General features: G+C 39.2%; 1 long non-coding RNA gene across 1 annotated transcript in view; it reads left to right on the top strand.

Annotated features, from left to right (window-relative positions):
• Positions 1-19,043, top strand: part of LOC122804170 — a 117,162-nt gene extending 98,119 nt beyond the window's left edge. The window contains exon 2 of the long non-coding RNA XR_006365196.1: positions 18,399-19,043. This is a non-coding gene — a long non-coding RNA (uncharacterized LOC122804170). The remainder of the gene's footprint in view (positions 1-18,398) is intronic.
• Positions 19,044-22,400: the final 3,357 nt, after the last annotated feature.

Genomic DNA, 22,400 nt, shown 5'->3' with positions numbered 1-22,400 from the left:
TCTGAAAGTTCCTTCTTGGTGGCTGCTGCCACCACCATAGCATCTAATTTGTTTGGCCTCGGAGGGACTGGTTCCATTGCATCAGCTGACTCCCACACCTTTCTCCTAACCAGGTCCATTAGCTCATCAAAAGGCGGAGACGGCCAAGGGGCTGAAGGTTGAGATCCAAAAGCCTTCAGGTACACTGATTCCTCATCAAAAGGGGTGGTGGCCTGCCAGCTGCCTCTCTGCTTAAGGATCTCTAGAGTATCTGCAAATGAGATATCATCAGAGGATGACCGTGGGGACCCTTCCGACTCCTCGAGGTCAGTGTCTGAAGTGACAGACTCATCTGGAGAGTCTACGTGCTTCCTCTTGCAAATTGTCTTCCAAGGAGGACATTCTGGGGAGGCCTTGTAAGAGAGGAGTTTGCCCAATGTGGGATCCTGAGGCTCTGGATCTCTGCTGTCCTGTGGAATGGGTGGTGCGGAGACAGTGGCCGGTGCCTTAGGGGGACAAGTGCTAGTATCCTTATGTGGAGCTGTATGGGTAGACAGCACACTCCTCATCAGCTCAAAGGCAGATCCCACTGGCTCTGAAGACTCCCTCAGCTCCGAGGAGACAGAGGAAGCCACCAGAACCAGCGAGATTGGACCCGAGGCTGATATAGGAGCGGAGCTAACCCGGGCCGACGCTCTGAGAGGCAGGCTCGGCACCAAAGATGATCGGGGCCGAGAATCCTCCCCGGATGGTGCCGAGAGTGTCTGAGCAGAAGTTGGCTCTATGAACACTGAAGGGGGGCTAGGAATCTATGGATTCATAGTAAGTGGTACCAAGCACTCTGGCTCTGAAGGTCCAGCTTGGCTTGGAGGAGGAACAACAGTGGGTACGATTGGTACAGTAGGCTCCGGGACCAAATGGGTCAGAGCCGAAAATAACTTAGCGCTGGCAACTTCAAGAGTCTGCACACCACCCATTCCACATCATCATCAGATAAGCTCCTGGAGGATGGGGATGGAGAACGAGACCTGTGCAGAATGGGAGCTCTCAGTGTCAGAGAAACCACTGAAATATCCATGGACCAGCTATGAGAAGAGGTATCTTGCGGCTTCAAGGACTTTGGAACTGAAGAACCAGGCTTGTCAATTAGTATAACCTCTGACGGCTCCAAGGACTGTGGAGCCGAGGAGGTAGTGGCATTAGAAATTTTTGGTAACTTGACTGGCGGCTCTGACTGAGCTGATGTTGCATTTGATTGTCTCTTTTGGGGTTTGTCCTTTTTAGAAGAAGAAGAAGAGGAAGAAAAACTATGGATAGCTTCCTCAAAAGTTGGCTTTAAGAGCCCTTTAAGGATCAGTTTGTTTCTTCTTTCTTGTAAAACCCTGGCACTGAAGGAATGAAAAATGTACAATCCTCTTGTAAATGAATAGCTCCAAGGCAATACACACATATGACATGACTGTCTGTGGTAGACCTTTTTTGTGAAAACTTCTGGCATTTTTTGAAGCCCGAAGGCTTATGTTTCCTCTCTTTTGGTTCTTTGGACATGATAAAGATAAGACCACAATATAACAACAAGAAATGTAACTACTTAAGCTAAACTAATCTATAGCTAATTACAGGAAACACGAAGGAGACAGACAACAAGGGAATAAAATAGGGCCTCTAACTCAAATGGCCCTTTTTCCCAGAAAAAAACAACACACTAACTACAGGCCCTCTAACTAAAATGGGTGAAGAGCTCTCTAACTTAAATGAGCTGTTTATCTATGACAAGACACAACAACCACCGCTACAAGGGATACAGTAAGGCCTGCGAAACGACAGCCAAAAGCAGCACCAAAAGGAATAAAGCTATAACAATTTAGATATTACTAAATACTAAAGCTAACTATGTAACTATAATGCAAGAAAACACATCTACTATAATAGAAAAGGGTTACAAGTTCTAAAAGGAAATATGAAGAAAAATTTTCCACAACTTAGCCATGGCCAAGATCCAACCTCGTAATGCGGCAAACGAGATCTGGGTTTTGAAAAAAAGCAATGGAGAAAGCAAGATCTCCGTTGCTTTTTAAAGTGTCTCGCTATGTTAAATGGGTTTAACATAGTGAGACAGCTTTAAAAACAGCAACAGAGATGCTCCGTTGCTTTTTTAAAACTGTCTCGCTATGTTAAACTTGTTTAACATAGCGAGACAAGCTGTAAAAAGCAACCGAGATCTTGCGTTCTCCGTTGCTGTAAAAAAAAAAAAAAAAAAAAAGAGTTATACTAATGGAAAAAATCTGGGCGACCGGACCTTTTCCCATTACTATAACTCTGATTTACAACGTGCACGCTGACCAATCAGCGTGCAGGTTTTAGAATATTAATGAGGGGTCATTGTATAATTGTTATTTTTGTATGGTGTTGCTGTAATAGTTCCTTAAGAGTATCAGTCTATTTCTGAGAATTTAATTTGAGGTTTTCTAAGTCATTTTTAAAGCCATCCAACTTCAAAGATGGTTCCTGTAAGGTAGATGTCATCAATTGCAGTTCTCTTTTTAAACAAGCATCTGGATGAGAATTCCTTGAGTTGTTCATATTCAGTGATTCAGTATATTTCCAGGTTACTTAACAGGAACATTTTTGTATATCTCCACCAAAATTGATATTTATGTAGTTTAATAGTTTATCTATAGATTTCTGACATTTTAAACTTGAAAACAATAACATTTTCCTATATTATACTAGTTTATGGAGCTCTCAAAATTCACTGCTGTTGGCCATCTAGGCTCCACCCCCTTTTGTTTGAATTTTGAATTAATATGTTCCTTCAATGTCTCATTTATTTTAATCATTTCTGAATATGTTTAATTTATTTTTTTCTGTAAATTACTGGAAGACATCTCTTGAATGAAAGTTACAGCTTGAACTGCTTTTTGCATAACAGCTGTAGAATCCTTCCCAGGCAGTGTTTTCTCTTCACCTTTTCTGATTGATTTTCTTTCAGGTTTTCCAAATTTCTTCTTTGCTGGCATCCAGGCAGTTTATTAGCCAGTAACTAAATTTTACCCCCCCAAAAAACATTTTAGTGGCATTCCTTTTTCTCAGTTTCTGTTTTCACACTGGGAGAGCTGAAGATTTGCTGTTGATCAGTATGCAGCCATTTTGGAAGTCGTAATCTGTGTTGCCTTGTGAAAAATATGCTTATAAATAGTATGTTGGTAATTTCTTGAGTAGGGAGGGAATTGTGTGGCCTAGTAAGAGTTCAGGTTCAGTTGAGACAGTCATTATTAATGAAACAAATGTAATGCATCACGAGAAGAATGTTGATAAAATATTTAATACAAATCATAAAATGGAAACTTTGCATTTTCACAAAAGCTCATTCAAGTCTGAATTCTCAGTTGCAGCTATAGTTGCACTTAGGTTTTCAGCAGCCACATGATTCACATTTTAAAAAACAGAAACAAAATAAGACGCGCGCACACATATATATATATATATATATATATATATATATATATATATATATATATCTTAAACTATATGGGGGCATTTGTTTGACATATGTGTCAGTGTATGAGAAGCTTGAAAAAGGGGGGGTACATTTGTTAATAATTTAAACCCCTTTGCTTAAGAACATCATTCAGACTCGAGCATGAATTCCTTCTAACTCTAGAATCCATTTTCTCAAAATTATTTCAGTATACTTTTTAATATCCCTCCACATAGATTCCTGGAAATTAACTCAGTCACTAAGAACTTGAAACTGTGATAATTTCCTTCTTCCAATATGAGCTGTGGTAAAGTATTCATTTTTAATTTTTATGTGGCATCAATGGCTGCAATTGAGAATTTAGACCCGAAGAAACTTTGGTTAAAATGTGGTTGTCCGTTTTGTGATTTGCATTAAATATTTTATCAACATTCTCTTCATAGAGCACAGCATTTGTATAACAATGGTTATTTTTGATTTTTAATGCAAACATCAAGCTTTAGTTCAGCCGTTTAGTTTAGTGAACTTGTATGTATCAGTTGAGACCATATTACACAAAAATATGTAAAACTATACAAAAAATTGTAGAAAGAAGACTATAAAAGACCAGTTTATAACAGCAAGGCATATATATATGTTAAAAAAGAGTAAAATATAAACTTTACTGTTGCACAAACTTACTTATTAGTTTGGAATAATGATAGGTTGGTAGACAGAGGGGGAAAAACAGGACAAGATACTTACTTATATTTACAATAATAATGCACTGATAGTGCTACAGAAAACACACCTGAATTATAAAGAACATGAAAGGATGGTAAAGAAAAGTGGAAAGTAGGGTTTCTTTGCTAGAATAGAACAGTGAAAGAAAGGGTATTTTAATTAAAAGACTGTAAAATAGAAATAAAAATTGACAAATACATGAAGAGCAGGCAGGGAGGATTTATTGTGGGGAGAGATTGTTGAATGATTGTTAGAATTACACAGGATGCCTAATTCCACCAGTTACATTTTGTAAGAGTGAGCACTCTTATAAGAGAACCCTTATTACTGTTGTGGGGAAAAAACTAAACACTCATGAATACTTGAGCATATTATTGATAATTTTAGTCACTGTAAAATGATCACTCTTTATAGGATCACTCTTGTGTGTGTTTGATATTTCATGAGACACTTATTCCACCTAAAGTAGTGAGACAGGATATAAAGAATATTATGAGATAAGTTATAGCCTCTCACCAAGGATGTATGGAAGTAACTGGTGACTGGAACATACAAGGAAGACTTCTCTGGAAAGCCAAGATATCACAAAATACTAGCTGAGGGCAGATAGAGAACTATATGCTTGCATTTGGGCTTATTGATGTAATGAAAATAACACTGATTTAATTTGAATATACACATTTTTCTGTGAAATATCATTCTTGGGCAAAATTAGATGTTTATATGGTCTGAACAGTTAACAGATCTGATGATAGTGTTAGACTGAGACTGGCAATGAGTTGAGAATGTATGAAGAGATCTTGTGAGACATTAGAGTTTCTGGAAACATGAACAGCATTAGTATTTGGTATCTACAGAGGAGCTCAAACTAGGGTAAGTTTGATGCTCAGCTCTCTAAAGTATTTAGCCTTAAAAGAAAAACTAAGCAGGGTCATCCACTTTTTGATGAAACCAATGTAAAGTTTCATCTTGCAGCCATTTCAGCATGTCTTCCCATGTATCACTCTTTTGTGTTTGTGGTAAACCAGTTGCTGTAAGGAGTTTTACACCTGAGACCTCATTATAAATAGGTTGTGCCTCCTTGGGATTTCAACTTTCTGCTAGAGAAATTGACTGTCACCTTTTGAGCCTGCTGATGTAGCTGATTTAAGGTTCTTGATTTGGAAAACTGTTCTCATTGTTGCTCTGACATCTGCATGGAAGAAGAGTATCTGAGTTGCAAACTCTAGTGGTGGGTGAGCCTTTCCTCATATTCCACAAGAGATGGGGTCATTTTGAGAACAAACTCCTCTTTTATGTCCAAAGTGGCTTCAGAGTTTTACTTCATATCAAACATGAATCTCCCAGTTTTCTACCCAAAGTCTAAAAACCAGGAAGAAAGAATTCTGCAAACTCTGGATGTGCATAGACAGCTCAGGTACTATCGTGACAGAACTAAGTCCTTAAGAAAAGCTGATCAGCTATTTATTTCTTATCGGGGGACAAAAAGGGACATCCTGTATCTAAACAGACAGTTTCCATATGGTTGTCTTCAGTTATTGCTTTTGTTATTCCCATCAATGAAAATCTATTCCAGGCAGTATCAAGGCACTGTTTACTACAGCCTTGTCTTCCTCAATGGCATACTGGAAAGGGTAAACTCTATAAGCATTCTAGAGGCAGCTACATGGTCCTGTGTACATACTTTTACAAGCCATTACAAAGGGATTGCTTTTCTAGATCTGGGGCTAGCTTTGCTATTACCATTCAACACAGGGTCTTAGATCCATATCCTTCCTCCTCTCAGTTGGTTAGGCTTTGGTAATCTACCCACATAGCTTAATGACTAATGCACTAGTGGGAATAATGAACATAGTACAGTTGTCTTAGTTGCACTTACCCATAACAGTAGACATTTGAATTCCTTACTGCTGCAGTAGCTGTATCCCCTACTCTTGTATATAGTTGTAGTTGGTATGTAAAATAGGGTTCATTGTGTGTCAGCTTGTTTCTTTGTTATTACTACTTTTTGTTTTGTTTTTGTTTTTTTTTTGTTCAGGATTGTTACGTTTCTCTCTCTCTCTCTCGCTCCATCCTTGGGGCTAGCCAGTCAGCAGTCGAAGTGAAGGTGTATAAATAATAAAGGCTTACTGCAGCAGTGAGAAATTCATACATCTACTTTTATGAATAAGTGGAACTTATACAACCTTTCTTTGCGTTTTTTTTTTTTTTTTTTTTTCTGTTAGGTATTATAGTAGTCAGGTGTCTGCCATTTTTATATTGCTTTATTTTATTACATGTTCTCTCTTTTTTTCCATCGCACCTCCAGTATTTGCTATCTATGCAAGGAAAAAGTCTCTTAAATCCACTTGTGGTATAAAAATACCTATGGAAACACAGGCAAAAATCCATAAACCTTATGGACTTGTATATGTAAGAGCCATACGGATGTCCTCCCATTGTTCCTTTGTATAGTGCCTTTCTATTCTCCCTTTCCATTCTTTTCTAGTCTCCTCTGATTGATTCTTATAGTTGTCATGCAATATTTTCTGTTCGGTACTTCATTACCCCTTTCAAGTTCTGTACTCAAAAAGTATGCCACAGCTGTTATTTTCATTTAGCAATCCCCTATTCCTTTCCATTTGCCTATACTCTGTTAACATTCCCTGGTAGAAAAGTCAGTCTCTAACTACCAGATGAAACTTCTGCTTGGCCTTGTCCCACTCTATTATCTTTTTTTCTCTAGTTATTTGATCCTAAAAAGCTTGCCTACTTTGTAAACTTTCAACAGTAAATTCCATTCCCCCTTTCCCCTGCCTACTTTCTATACCTGTACTTTCACTAATTCCTATTGGTAAAACACACTTTCTTCATTTCAGTTATTGCTTAGTTCATAGAATATTTTCTGCTACTTTATGAATATAATAATCTGCATGGTTGTGGTTACTCAATTTAAGGTCCTGTCTGTCCTACCCGTTTCATCATCAGCCCTTTCCACATCGACTTGTAAGTTATGTACTAGAGCTTTAATTGTGCAGCTCTAAAAGTCCCTTCATATGAGGTTATTTTAAATCACCTTGTTCTTTTGGGAGAAATCATCTAATCAGACTTACGTCTTCCCCTCCAAAATAAATTCCTTCAACATTTTATTAATTATGGTCACAACTTGTCTTTTACTTGATAAAAAATACTCATTCTTTACATATAGGACTAGAAACATTTTCAGTGCTTGTATTTTAGTATCTATATCCATAATCAAGAGCTTCTGGCTTCTTAATTCTTGTATTTTTTTAACCTTAACCATCATAGTAGAATCCTTTTTCATCCATGCACTTTAATGCTTCATCTTATGTCCTCATAAATATGGGTATTATTGAACCAATTTATGTTTGTGTACATAGTTGATATGGTAGATTTTGTTTTACTTTGTTTTATCCTCATTAATTTTATATCCTGAAAAAACCTGGAGCTGTCTCAGAATATTGCACATTACTGAGATGCCCTTTTCTGGTTCCATCAGGTACAAAATAATATTATCTGCAAGTAAAACCTACTTTTTTGATTACCATACCCTGAATATATGAATTCCTTATTTTCTTTGCTAATGGTTCTAAATGTAAAGCAAATAAACTGGAAAGAGAACATCTCTGAATTGTTCAACACAAACTGTCAGAGGGGAACCCGCCCACTTTAATTCTTGCCTCTGACCCATCATATATTCTCTTACCTAACCCTATTATTTTGACAGAGAATACAACAGCTGCTGTTGCCCTACCAATAAAATCCCAGCTGACTCTATCAAATGCTTTCTGTGCATTAAGACACGCAAACAATAACATTTTGTTTCCTTCTGGATCATCATTCTATAATGTTGTTAAATGTTTAACTCCCATTCACAAACCCACATTGAGGATGCAGGAATGGAAATCAAACCAGAAGTAGATAAAAATCAGGCAGCAACTGAATGTGCCAAAAAAACAAAAAAAAAGAATATAAAGTAAAGGACCAGATGAAAAGGCAAGAAATGTGGAAAATGCATAAATATAGTTGCAAGTATAGAAAACTTCTGGAAGAACCTCATGTTGATCAGGAACAAATGCAGGAATGGTTAAGGGGTGGCAAATTCAAACCAGGAGATGAAAGGGTGGTGGCCCAAGATAGTGGGCTAGGAACATGCTGTTTTACAAAGTCCATTGAACATGTGGGAGAAACAGACAAATGTAGGTTTTGTAAAACCAAATTGGAAACAGTCACACACCTCGTTCCTGGTTGTGACATCACAGGCAGAAGGACTGTATACTGAAAGGCATAATAATGTGACAAGACTGTTGCAATTAAGACATAACGTTTCACTGTTAGAAGAATATAGAAGAGGGAACAGATCAATAAAAATACTAAGAAAGATGGAGATGACAAAAGCAATACGCAGTATTAGAACAGAGCAGAATCTATCATGCATTATTGCAAATAACTAAAAATCTCAGCACAGGCAGAAAAACTTATAAGCAGATAAATATAAAGGAAAAGTACAAAATAAGCAAGGTATTGATGACCCAAAAAAGTTTTATAGAGAACTGGGAAACAAGGTAAAAGGAACTGAAAGACCACCAAAAAAGAATAGATACATACATACATTTATGAAGAGCATGTGGAACATAACAGAGATGCTAAATGGATAGAAGAAGTAAAAGAAAGTATAAGAAGTTCAAAGGTACAGGATATGAAATGGGATGAAGTAACAGTCAAGAGATTGAAACAAAGTTACGAAACGCCTCTGATTGTAAAACCCCAGGCCCAGATGCAGTAGCTTTTGGTTAAAAGTATTAACATCTTTGCATGAAGATTTAGCCATGCGTAAGAACTATTTCTGTGTACCCTGAACAGACACCAACCTGGCTAACAACAGGAAAAACAATGCTCCTACTTAAGAGTGAACGTGCAAGCTACCCAAAAAAATTATAGACCAATAACTTGCCTTCCGACGACAGAGTTTATAGTTATTTAGGAGAAAACTCAATTATTGCAGTAGAACAAAAGGGCAAGATCAAAAGATCATTTCTTGTTAAATAACAATAGTGGAATAACAATAGCAGAGAACTGTAAAAAGGGGAAGAATCTAAGTATGGCATAGATTGACTATAAAAAAGCATTTGATAGTATCCCACGTTCATGGATAAAGGAGTGCTTAAAAATGTATACGTTACATCCTACACTGATTGACTACATTAGAGTGACCATGAAACAGTGGCAGACCACCTTGCAATTAAGCCATGAAAAAAGATTATTATCCCAGGGATAAAAATTCAAATGGGGATATTCCAGGGCAACTCTCTCATCACCGCTGCTATTCTGCCTTGCCATTAATCCATTAAGCTGTCTACTTAACAGCTTAGGCCATGGCTGTAATTTGGCTCCTAGAAAATAACAAAATGTAAAGACTTATCTTCTTTTTGTCGATAATTTAAAACTGTACAGCTCATCACACGAGGAATTGAAATCACAACTGCAAGTTATCAAAACTTTTTCAGATGATACAAGAATGTCATTTGGTCTTGATAACTGTGCAAAAGCAACCTTTAAAGCAGGAAAACTGCATCACCAGGAATATATCAGTTTGGGACAAGAATGTGATATAAAAGTACTTTGAGCAAGAGGGAGAGTATAAATATTTGGGATTTGATGAAGGATCAATATTAAAACATGAACAAATGTGAGTAAAACTTAGTAAGGAAAACTTTAGAAGACTTAAATTAATCCTGAAAACAGTGTTGACATCTAGGAACAAAATCCAAGCTATAAACCAATTTCCTCTTCCTGTCCTAACTTACAGTTTTGGAGTGATTGGCCCAAAAACTTTAGATGTGGGTCATGCAAACAATGTAAACATATTCAGGTGGGCTATAGGACCATGGTTAATAAAACTGAAATAAAGAGCAACTTTTTTTTGCGATTATAACAGCTATGGTATAGTGTACGTAGCAAGTTCTGATAAATGTCCCTGTTTCTATGTGGGTAAGACCCAGAGGAAGTTTTGTGAAAGAATATATGAACATATGTTAGATGAAAAAAATCGGCTATTAGTAATGGTTTAGCCGAACATGTTTTAATTTAATGAATTTTTGAAAAATATGAATGGAAATATGTGAAACTATTTTTATTGTATAAGGGTGAGCATGTGACTGTGAATGGACCTTTTTAAATGGTATTAATTATTTGTGTTTCTGATGAAGTCCTTGTTATAAACTGTATGAAATTGCTAAAACATATTAAATTTGTTTCAGATGGTTGAAGGACTTTGTGTGGCGTTCGTTTATCATTGCCAGTTTTGTGAAAAAGTGTCTGTCAGTCGGGTTCCTCGTTTTAAGTGTTTTGGGCCAAAAGTATGTTGGATAGATTAGAAAACAAGAAGGATGCTTTATGCTCACCAAATGATTTACAAAAATCAGTGCATACCAAGATTATATATTCCCCGTTCCAAAGGAGGGATGGGCCTCCTTGAAATTGATTACATGTATAGATCTGCAATTGTGGGAATCCACACATATCTGCTAACCTCACAAGACCCAAACGTAGTGAAGTTTTGAAACATGAGCAGAATAAATCTGCTCAATCTAGCAGAAGCATATCGGCATCAAGCAGGAATGGAAATCAAACCAGAATAAGATAAAAATGAGGCAGCAACTGAATGTGCCAAAAAACAAAAGAAAGAATATAATGTGAAGGACCAGATGAGAAGCCAAGAAATGTGGAAAATGCATAAATATAGTTTTAAGTATAGAAAACTTCCAGAAAAACCTCATGTCGATCGGGAACAAATGCAGGAAAGATTAAGGAGAGGTAAAGTCAAACCAAGAAATGAAAGGTTAATATTGGTGGCCCAAAATAGGCTGTGTATACATTGGTTTACAAAGTCCATTGAACATGTGGTAGAAATAGACAAATGTACGTTTTGTAAAACCAAGTTGGAAACAGTCACACACCTCGTTGCTGGTTATGACATACTAATGACAGAAGGACTGTATACTGAAAGGTATATTAATATGGCAAGATTGTTGCACTGGGGATTGTCCAAACATTATGGTATTGAAATGGCTGAATAACACTGGAAACATGAGCCACAAAGCATCACAGAAAATGATGACGTTTACATCACATGGGATCATTGATTACCAACAGTTCAAAAAAATAAATGCTAGAAAACAGGATATAGATAGTGATCCATGAAAAGGACATTGATATTGAAATCCACACCCGGTGACTACAGTGTCTTGCGTACAGAGAGACACAAAAGTCATAAAATGTCAGAATTTGCAGGCAGAAACGAGAGCAATGTGGAAGAAAGATAGCCAGACAGGCCCAATAGTAGTAGGAGCCATGATTCTTATAAAAAAGAATCTACAATCGTATTTTAGATACGTTTCCAATATATGTAACTCCGAATTGCAGGAGGAGTCATTACTGGGCACATTGCGGGTGATTTGGAGAAATTAAAAAAGCATTAATATCTATACATTTGGCAATATCTTTGCCATTCTTTTAGCTAGTATAGACTTAAACACTTTATAATCACAGTTTAAAACTGAAATTTGTCTTTACAAAGTTGGGTTTGAAGGGTCTTTACCCTCTTTTTTATAGCAAGTACTTGATGTTCATACATATTGGTGATGACAGAGGTCTGTCCTTTCTGTGACACTATCTTTCTACAGCTGTCACTTCCATGTCCTCAAGCCCACCAAACCTATCCTGATGCATTTGTAGATTTACAGTTAACAAGTTCCAGTTGCTTGTCCCTTGAAAAAATGCTTCCTGGTTTCCAAGCTAAAGTGAGTACCCGTGATTTGATATTTGTGTCCCCTTCCCTAATTCCCCATTACCTCTGCCATTTATTTCTGTTTCTGCTCCATCACATGTTTCACTGAATGTCTTAAGCACCCACATTATACCTATTTTTTTATCTCCTCTTTCTTGGAATGTTTTAGTTTGTCAACAGAATATACATTTTTCCAGTCATTTAATGCTTATAGCCTTTCTTTGAATACACTTAGTCTGCATGATTTCTGTATCTCTTAATGACCCACAGAAGTGTACAGTAAATGTGGCTAGAGAGGAAACTATTACCATCTCATGATATCTAACATACTTTTTAGCTCAAGCCCGTGTGGCATAATATTTTGTCCAGTGAACTAATTATTACGTAACACTGCTAAATATTGGTACACTGACACACCCGTTATAATCGTATAACTAAAATCTTCATGAGTAAAGCACTGAGGAAAAACATTCAGAATCACCAAGTTAAACATGTCAAAGATCTATTCACACTATACTTTGGAGTGGAGCAAGGTCAGCATATTTTGCAAGGGACATGCCCCCCCCCCCCCCCCGAGCTCCATAGTCCCACTGCTTAATTATTTTCTCCCTAATGGTTAGACAACTTGCAGCAACTGCATTCTTCTCTAAGGGCCAAGAACTTGGTTGCTGCACTCTTTTCTATGGTCTAGTAACATGAAGGGGGTACAACTGTCGACATCAAAAGAGCCTGTGCAAAAAACACATGAGTTCTGTTATGGTATGATGATTCTGTGTAGCTCTATTTCAAACTGAAAAAGATACTCGGAAAGCTGACTATTCATATCAGCATTTTGATTCCAAACTTTAGATGGTCTGGTCTGGTCGTTCTCCATGGTTCATAGTTTTTCCTGATTATTGTTGTCAAACTTGTACTCCCGTCATCCCCAGCCACATCTGAAACCAGCTTGTACTAACTTAACATGCTGCTTGGGTAACATTTTAAATAAATATCAACAAAAAAATGTAATAAAATAGAATCTGGTCACCTGGTTTAGTCATTTCAGCCTGCAAAGGAGTATAGATTCAAATCATGTTGCTATGACTGTGTCCCTTGTGTTTTTATTTATTTGTTTAGTTAGTTATTTAAATGTGTTTAACTGGGTGAATGACCAATTACAGGATTATCCCAGGTTACGTAACAGGGTAACAAAAGAATCTACAGTATAGAAATAACAGTGGTTTACATTTGAGTAAGCACTGACAATATGAGAAGCAGTATATACAAAAAACCTGTAACAAACCAAATATATGTGTAGTACAATTTACATAACAGGAACAGAAAAGGGAGAACAAGATGGATTAGTGTGTGTATAATGTGTTTAGAGTAGTAATAATGTGATATATTTAATCACAGTGCAGGATGAGTGGCTTAATCAAGTGGATCAGGGATGTGGGAGGTAAAAGTGCTAAAGTACAAAAAACAAGATCAAGACCACAGCGAAACAGTCACCTAAAATCACAGCAGAAAGCAACAAACAAAATAATGGACTTTGAAAACAGTATAAAAACTTTTAATATGCACAAAGCTTTCAGATAAAATTATTCAGTGTAAAAACAATGTAAAATGAAACAAACATATCATTAAATAATACATTTGAATAAGTCATAAGACACAGCCCATCCTATAACAACACAGAATTAATTAAGCAGTTAATTATCTAAAGATACATAGTCTTTTATGGAAAAACAATGTAAAAATAATTTCAATCTAAAAAACTTTTATGGAAAAACAATTTAAAAATAATTTTAATCTCATTTTAAATGCATCTGTTTAGATTTAAGCACTGGTTTTATACTATTGAGCCACCCTTGTCAGCTTGTTTAATTATAATGTCAACATTATTCTGTAACTTAAGAGAATGACGGTAGAAGATAGAAGTCTCTCCCAACATATGATTATAATGATTATAATTATACAGAAGTACTACACAGTGGCAGATATTGGTTTATGTGACTTGTCCTTTATGTGGACAGTTGCACTTCATCTGTTTCAGTAAGAATTGTTTGAACTGTAGTTTGAACAGGAGTACTTTGTGTGATTGGTTAAGGGGAAAGTACAAAGAAGTGGGTAGTAGAGAGCAATTTGAGAGAAGGGGATTATAGGGAGAGATCAGATCTGGCTTCTGGCTTCTTAGGTTATAGTTTTGAGTGGCAATAAAAAGTTTGGAAGAGAGATTGGAGGAGGGTGTCAAGTCTGAGTATTCTGAAGAGTAAAGAGCCAAGGAGAAGATTTGACCTGGTCTCTACTAGAAGCCACTTAGCCTTTGAAAGAGTAAGGCAGGGGTGCTCATTCTTTGGTGAGTCAACACATTTTATTGAAGAAGGACTGAAGGGTGGCACTGTTTTTGGCAGAGGCTGATGCAGACAAGGAGAGACCATACTCAAGTTGGGCAAGGACAAAGCCTTTTTCCTATAGCAGCCTCTGCTGGATGTGAAAGGAACTTTGATATTTTGCTGGCCTAGAAAAGTCGACTGTTGATTTTGGCTCTCAACTTTCCCATATGCTCATGGAGGTTTAGTGATCAGACTAGCCAGATCCCCAAATATTAAAAGGAGGTGCAGATTTCAGCTGGATTGTTATCACAGCCAAGGATTTTAAAGGATTGGGTGATTGGCCAATCTTTTATGGGTGCAAAATAACATGGATTTTGTTCTTTGACATTGAGCAAGTAGTTTATTGGAGTTTACTCAGTGCTGTAGCCAAAGTATGATGTAAGGGATCAGACCTAGAGATGATCATATCCTCTGCATAAAGAAATAGTGAGTGGTAAGGGGGGAAGGTCTAATGGGAGTTTGTTGTTGAAGATTAATAATGGAAGAGGTGTTAGAATGGAGCCCTTTGGGATGCTAGATTCAATGAGGGAACTGTTAGAAAGAGTAGGTCTCATCTTTACCTGGAATGAATGGTGGATAGAAAAAGTCTTTGAATCATGTGGTGGCATCAGGGCTGACCCCATTGTCTTGCAGATGGAGAAGTAGAATTGGATGGTTGACTATGTCAAAGGCACGGATTAAGTCAATGAACAGAACTCCAGTAAGATTTCCTTTATCCATATTAGTTAACATTGTGCTCCTTCCAGCTCTCAATGCATATTGTTTGATGGAGAACAGGTGGTATTTTTGTTGGTAAGTTGGATGCATATGATTGTTTTCAAAAATTTTACCAAGGTTGGGTAGGATGGAGAAGGGGCATACATGACTGCAAGAAAACGGCTTTTTTTTGGTATTGGTCTGACAAAAGATGGTTTCCAGATATTTGGTGCAGTATTAGTGGTGAAACAAAGGCTGTAAACATGCTTAAGAGGAGTGGTGATGAAATTTCTGCACTGGTACAAAAACCAAGGGAAGATATTATCAAGTCCAGATGGTGAAGCAAAACACATCTGTTCAAGTAGGGTTAAAAATTGCTTAGAGGTAATTTTTGAGAAGTAAAAAGATGGAATGGTATTAATGGGGTTAGGCTGTCTTCGTTTTGTGGCTGCATTGCGAGTAGGAAATGATATGGGAAAGCTTGAGAATTCTCTTAGAAAGCCAGAAGGTGTAAGATTACCAGATAGACATGATATCTACCCTAGACTGGATAATTCATTTGGGGAGGATCTTTCTGTTAGTTTGTTGACTTCCAGACAGACGCTTTTAGGGGAGTGAAGAAGGGTAGTTTGTATAGATTGTAGGTATTTGGTTTTGATTCTATGGGTGGCCTGTTTAGTCATGTTCCTCAGAGTTTTGTAAAAGTCAAGATTGTTGGGAGTATGGTCATGTTTCCACATTTTCTAGGCTTTATCATAAGATTTAAGCTCTTTGGTAATCCATTCAGTTTTATTGTCTTTCATTTGCCTTGAAATCACTGGGAAGTGGGTGTCCTGAAGTGAGAGTACTAAGTCTGTTAGTTTGCTGGCAGCAATGTTAGCATCAGAGAGAGAGTGTGAGTGAGTGTATAGGGACCACTCAGTAGTAACATGATTTGAGTGTAGAATGGGGATTTTATGAAGGGCCTTAGCTCTGAAAGATATTAGCCTGGGGATATTTGACTGGTAGATTTTGTAGGGAGAATGTGATATGGCAGTAATCACTAAAAGTGGGTGGGTGGGTAAATGGAGATAGAAGAGATCTTGACCTCATTATTTCAACCTACCCAGACAATAAGTTAATGGTGATTCGATATGAAATTAGGTCTAGTTGGGATATGCTGGAGTAGGTTGAGATTTGCAAGAAATTAAGTAAAATCATGCTTTATTGGGCCCGGAAGGCTTAGGTTAAAGTCACCCAGTATGATGCTGCTCTTATTTGATTTGACATGAGAAAGTATGAGCAGCATATTTTTTTTTAATTTGTGAAGTGAAGCAGAAAGTGGTATTTAGGCAATAGCCAAGTGTAGGTGCTGAGAAAATTTGATTGGAAGTTTAGTTAGAAACCAGTTGGGGTCATTGTCAATGGATGCTTTGGATGAGAAATAATTAAGATGTTAATAGAGGATTTGTGCAGCAGCATAACACCACCATTAGGTCTGGAGCTAGTCCGGGCATCCAATAAATAAGTATACCCAGGGGAGAAATGGTGCACATGATGGCTATTCTTTAGCCAAGATTCATTTACTGCAAGGAAAACATAGGAGTGTGAGCCCAGAAAATCCTGCTGTCAATCTTGTTTCTAATGCTTTTAACATTAAGAAGTACACATGATAGAGACTTTGGAGTGAGCGTGGGCTTGTGAACTTGAGAGGTGTTTAGAAATGATGCCATTGATATGGAAAGGAGAGAAATAGGGTGGTTTGAAAATGGGAATGCAAAAAGTAGATAAGGTAAGATAGATAAATTATGTAGTCTCAGTGTCGTCAGACTAGTGGTGCATGAAGTGGGAAGAGTGACTTTTAGAATGCAGTATACAGGAATGAATAGTAGGATAATGTTAAGGGGTAAATGTAATAGTGGCTTGGCAGGTGATGTTCAGAGGTCTGTTGGCGTGCTTTGACTTGATCTTGTGTGTCATGAGTGGAGTGCAGAATTTAGTAGAATATCTGAGCTAAGGGTAGCTTTGAATGTGTTGTGAGGTTTTAAGAGGCTGGTCAGATAATGATATTTGTGGGTGTGGTACAGAAAAGTGAAATCTGAGGATCTGGGGAATAGCTAGGGAATTTAGGGTGAGAAGGGAACAAAGCAGACTGTACATCCACCATTGCAAATGTCTGTCAGTCTGCAGTTGCTCAGCAGAACTGCGAGGTTTGCCCCTGCATGAGAAAGATAGCAGGTAAAAGGAAAAACATTTGTTTGTTTTGTTTTTAAACTAAAGACAATGGCAACTTAAATTAAACCAATATCCCCTTGGCAGTTAATATTAATAGCCAAGTATGTTCACTTAAAATAAAAATTCATATTGGACAGCAAGTGCAGGAGGGAATTGGCTATGTACCGCAAATGGAAAAAAAAGTACTTGAACCTCTGGGAAGCAGAGTTTTTTTGACCAAAATTGGAAGTTATTAGTTTTTCATCTGTATTAGCTGCAGGCACTATAACTACACAGCCAAAACACTAACCTGCTGCTATGCCCATATGGAGCAAGCCTTTTTCTGAATACATAAAAGTAAGAGCACATCATAAAACAGATGAAAAAGTCTTTCCACATTACTTACCTTATTTCAGCTGCCAAAAGTTTTGGAAGGTTCTGTAACTTTGCATGCCTAGTATGAGAAATGGTAATGGAGAGATGTACAGATGCAGCCTGCTTGGCACCATTTCACAGAATCTTATCTCACTTATTTAACTTGATACAAGTTCTATAAACTTCTGTAACTTCATGTACATGGTATGGGAAATGGTAACAGAGAGACATATTGTGCAGCCTGTTTGGTACTGTATTACAGAACTTTATTTCAGCTGATACATTCTGTAAGGCTGTGTAATGTCACTTGGCTGGGTGTGCGAATGGTAATGAGAGATGTACAGTTGGAGATTTGATTGGCGCTTTCTTACAGAACTTGGCTGTAGAAAAAAATGTGTATCTGCTGAAAATAGACAGTGTGTCTCACATTCCTTATGACAGTAGTATCTTGCATTCCTTATGACAGTGGTGATTGCATGTGCAGCATCATAAATAGTTAATGGGGTTTGCAGAGGTTAACCCACACAAAGGTGTGGTTAAAATGTCTAACCTTCCGTCACATGAAGACTGTACTGCTTGAAACACTAAACTGCAAGAAACTGAGTATTCATGCTTAAAGCACTGCTTTGATTATACTGTCACAGACAGACACTTCAGATGGTTTCAGACATAATAGCTAATCAGATTGTCAAATGGTGATTATGTAAGTTTAAGATTTTTATTTTTTCTGCAAGTACTGGTACCATTATTCTGACACAGAAAATGTGATCTTTCTTATATTTTTTAGGATCAATGTAAACCCAATTTGACTAGACTGACAAAAATGTGTAAAGATTGGAAGATTTATGGAAAGCAGTGACATTTCCAGTAATATGATACTGAACACCATGGAAAAGTTGATTCATGCTTCAGTGCAGCATTCAGTCAAGCAGCCTCAAATACAAGCTTTTGCATTCTTTGTTGCTCAGAAAAAGCCAATGTCATTTGGAACTGTCAATTTTAAAGAACTGAACAGCTACGTCAATCCAGTGGACAAGGCTAAATGTTACACACTGTAGGATAATTAGCTGGAGCAAAATTAATGGGACTCATAATTTTTTAGACTGATATTGGTAATAAGTCTTGAATCACCTTCAGTGCAAGTGTGCACAGCTCACCAACTGAAGTGCTGCGTTAATATATCTCCTATATATGCTTTGTTATCCTTAGCCTCTGAAGAGAGATTGTAGAAGTACAGTGCATTTTGCTGGGGCAAAGAGGTATTTTAGGTAAGAAAATGTCAGCAAAAATTTTCCATGGCTTGAATATTACACCATTATTTAGGATATAGTTGCAGTACAACAACTTACTGAATTATTTTATTTATTTCAAAATGATAATGTATAAAATATATCTCATTTAGTTGCAGAATAAAGTGGTGCTCAGAACTGTGCAGCTTTTTGTATTTGTGGTTATTTCCCCCTTGTGTATATTGCTTTACCTGGAGTGGTATCTCTTCAGGGGGCCAAGTGAAAATTCCTTGAGTGTCAGTTGCCTAAAGCCCAAATGTTAAAGAACCCAACCAATCGCTATTTTCCACAGGAAATCATTGCCACTGCAATTTCTAAGTAATTTCCTTTTTGTAGTGTTTTCTTCCTTCTTTGAGTTGGTATATCCAAGTTTGGCAGGCTTGTCCCCACATTGAAGGGAGCAGGGGGGCTTTCCCCCTCCTCCCACAATAGGCCCCGCAAAAAAAAAAAAAAGCCAAGTTATTTTTTTTTTCATCTTTTGTGTTTCAGGCATTATTTTTCATTGTTTCTGATTATTAGCATTACTTGGCCATGCACAGTAGAACTATCCAACACATTTCTTTTTCCATATTACAAACAGAATGTGTTCAGTAGTTAAGATGTATCTGAACTGATGATACACATTATTGACCTTCAGAGTTTTTACATTTGAGTAACTGAACTGAGTCATGTTTCAGCATTTTTTTAAAGCGCTGGAGAAACAATGGATGTTATGTGATCCTATCTCGCCTACATTCTGACTGATGGGTTCGGAGCCGATCCCTCGGCTCCGACTCGGCACGCTTATGCCAAAGAGTGAAGTCTCTTATTGGCTGAGCTTACTATATCCCAGGATGCACCACTACCAGTCCCCCAGATCTCGTTTGCCGCTAACTAGCAAAGACGTGGTCTCGAGCTGGCTGAGCTAAGTAGTGTCTTTTCACTAACTTTTTCTGTCAGAAATTTGCTAATTCTTCACAAAAAGCTGTTTTAACAGCTACTCTGTGCTGTTGTGTGTGTTTTGAGAATTTTTTTGTGGAAATTTTGTGTGTGATTGGTGTTTGTTCTGGTTACAGGCTCCCTTGATCCATAGGGCCTTTCCTGTCAGTTAATCCCTTTTGAACCTTTAGGGGTTCTTTGATTCCTTATATATTTATTCACTGTTATATGTCTTCAGTTGGCCTTTATTTTAATTGCGGGCTATCATTGTGAACGGCAAGTTAATCTTTGTAGGGTCAGTCTATTCCAACAGAGATTTGTCTGTGAGAGAGTTACTCAGTTTTACTTATAATGTCTCAGGCTCCTAGGCCTTCGGGCTTCAAGAAGTGCACTAAATGTAGTTTTAAAATGTCTATCACGGATGACCACTCTCTCTGTGTATATTGTTTGGGCGCCAAACATTTGCAGGAGTCCTGCAGCGTGTGTCACGCTTTTTCCTCGAGGGTCCTCCAAGAGAGGAAAAATAAGCTTATATTGAAAGGCCTTATAAAACCCTCTTTTGAAGAAGCTTTAGCATCCTCTCCTTCTCCTGCTAAAGAAAGGCGTCGGCTCCGACCAGTCCGTCGGACCCGACCGCCAAAAGACATAGGCAGGCTTCTCCTTCGGCTCCAAGGACTTCGGAGCCGAGGGCGGAACGGTCTGCCTCGATGCCTCCAGTCTCGACTCCTCTGGCTTCGGAGCCGATGGCTGGGGCATCGAGAGGCGGGGCACCTTCATCGGCTCCACTGGTCTCGGAGCCGATGAAGGTTGTCCGCTCAGACACTTCCTCCTTGGCGCCTAAGTCCTCCTCGGCACCGATGGAAACTGGTTTGTGTATTCCTTCGGCGCCGATAGTTATCGAGTCGCCTCGGAGCCGGTCCCCTAGCCCCTTGGGGCCGTTGGAGAGGCCAACTCGAACCCGTTCAGTCTCCTCTAGGTCATCGAGGATGTCAGATTCGGACATAGACAGGGTGCTCCAAAGACTGTTCCAGTCCCCAGTCTTTCAAAAATTTGTTTCGGCTCCGACCCAATTGGCTTCGGAGCCGATAGCCCATTCCATTGCCGTTCCTCCTCCGACCACTTCGGCTCCGTCGGAGCAGGTGCTGTTGGAGCCAGTGGAGATCCTAGGGTCGGCTCCGACCCTTACTCCAACCCCGGCCTTCGGGTCCAAGTTTGGCACGCGGACTTCTTCGGCCGGACCCGGGGTGACGCTGGGACCTATGCTGTCGGTTCTGAGCCTCCCTCTCGGTGCTTCGCTGGGACTTCCGCCTGCTATCATGGCTCGGGGACCGGACACTCCCAGGATTCTGGGGTCCGGCTTTCAGAGCTATGAGGAGTGCCTTGGCCAAGTCTTCTTGCCATCTCTACGGCTTTACCGGCACCTTCCTGGGCGTGGAGACTGGGTCTTTGGCAGTTCCCCTGTCCCTAGGCAGCGGAGCCCCGGGCCTGAGGTTACCCCCACTGGGGTTCCCTCCTCCTGAGGGTTCTTCGAGTTGTCTTCGGAGGAGCCCCAAGGAAGAGATCGTGCAAGAGGAAGCACGTGGACTCCCGAGTCTCTTACATCGGACACTGATCTTGATGATGCGGAGGGGTCCCCAAAGTCGTCCTCGGATGATGTCTCATTCGCAGACATTTTAGAGATCCTTAAGCAACGAGGCGGCTGGATATCCAAACCCCCCTCTGCTGATGAGTCAGTGCTTCTCAAGGCCTTTGGGGCTCAGCCCTCCGCCTCCTCGGTGTCTCCGCCCTTCGACGAGCTCCTGGATTTGGTTTGTCGGAGGGCGTGGGAACATCCAGATACTGTGGAACCAGTGCCTTCTCGCCCTAACAAATTTTTGTCTGCCCCACCCGAGAAGGAGTTCTTGACAAAAGGCATGGCTGTAGATGCCATGGTGGTGGCATCTGCTACACAACAGGACGTGGCAGAGGCTTCAACGTCCGTCCATCCTCCTAATAAGGAGTCTAGGAGCATGGACCGCACGGAAGCGCACCCTGACTTCAGCGGCCTTTACACTACGGACCCTGAATTATTTGGCACATTTTACCAGGCTACAGAGGGATCTGGTCAAGGAGCTGTCAGATTCCCTCTCAGGTAACCTACCTGAGCAGCTAGCCCAGTCGGTTAGCTCTTAGTTGGCTATCCTTACCTCGATTTCTAACTCGTCCATGAGGCTCATTTCATATGTGGCCGAAGGGGCGGGCAGAGCGGCAGGCACAGGCGTGGCTCACGGAGACAAGCCTGGCTCCGTTTGTGTCATTTCGTGGAGGCCTTCAAGTCTTCCTTCACGACGCTCCTTTGATGGGTCCTCTTTGTTTGGACCTAAGGTAAAGACACTCTTACCGCTGTGAGCAAGAGGGAAAAACTTTATCTGCCGTAGGTGCACGTTATTCCACTCCCTTTCGGCCTTATCCCAAGGCTAAAGGAGGAGGGAAGATGTGGTTCCGCAAATCACGGAAGTTTTTTCCTCAACAGCAGGAAGATTCCCCTTCCAGAGGCAGAGGACGGGGAAATTTTTCTGGGAGACGCCGTCCCAGAGGCGGCA

This window comes from Protopterus annectens, chromosome 6.part0 (genome assembly GCF_019279795.1).
Source record: "Protopterus annectens isolate FY-2018-M chromosome 6.part0, PAN1.0, whole genome shotgun sequence".
Lineage (NCBI taxonomy): Eukaryota > Metazoa > Chordata > Ceratodontiformes > Protopteridae > Protopterus > Protopterus annectens.
Note: the sequence above shows the minus strand (reverse complement) of the source record. Positions and strands in the feature narration are given on the sequence as shown.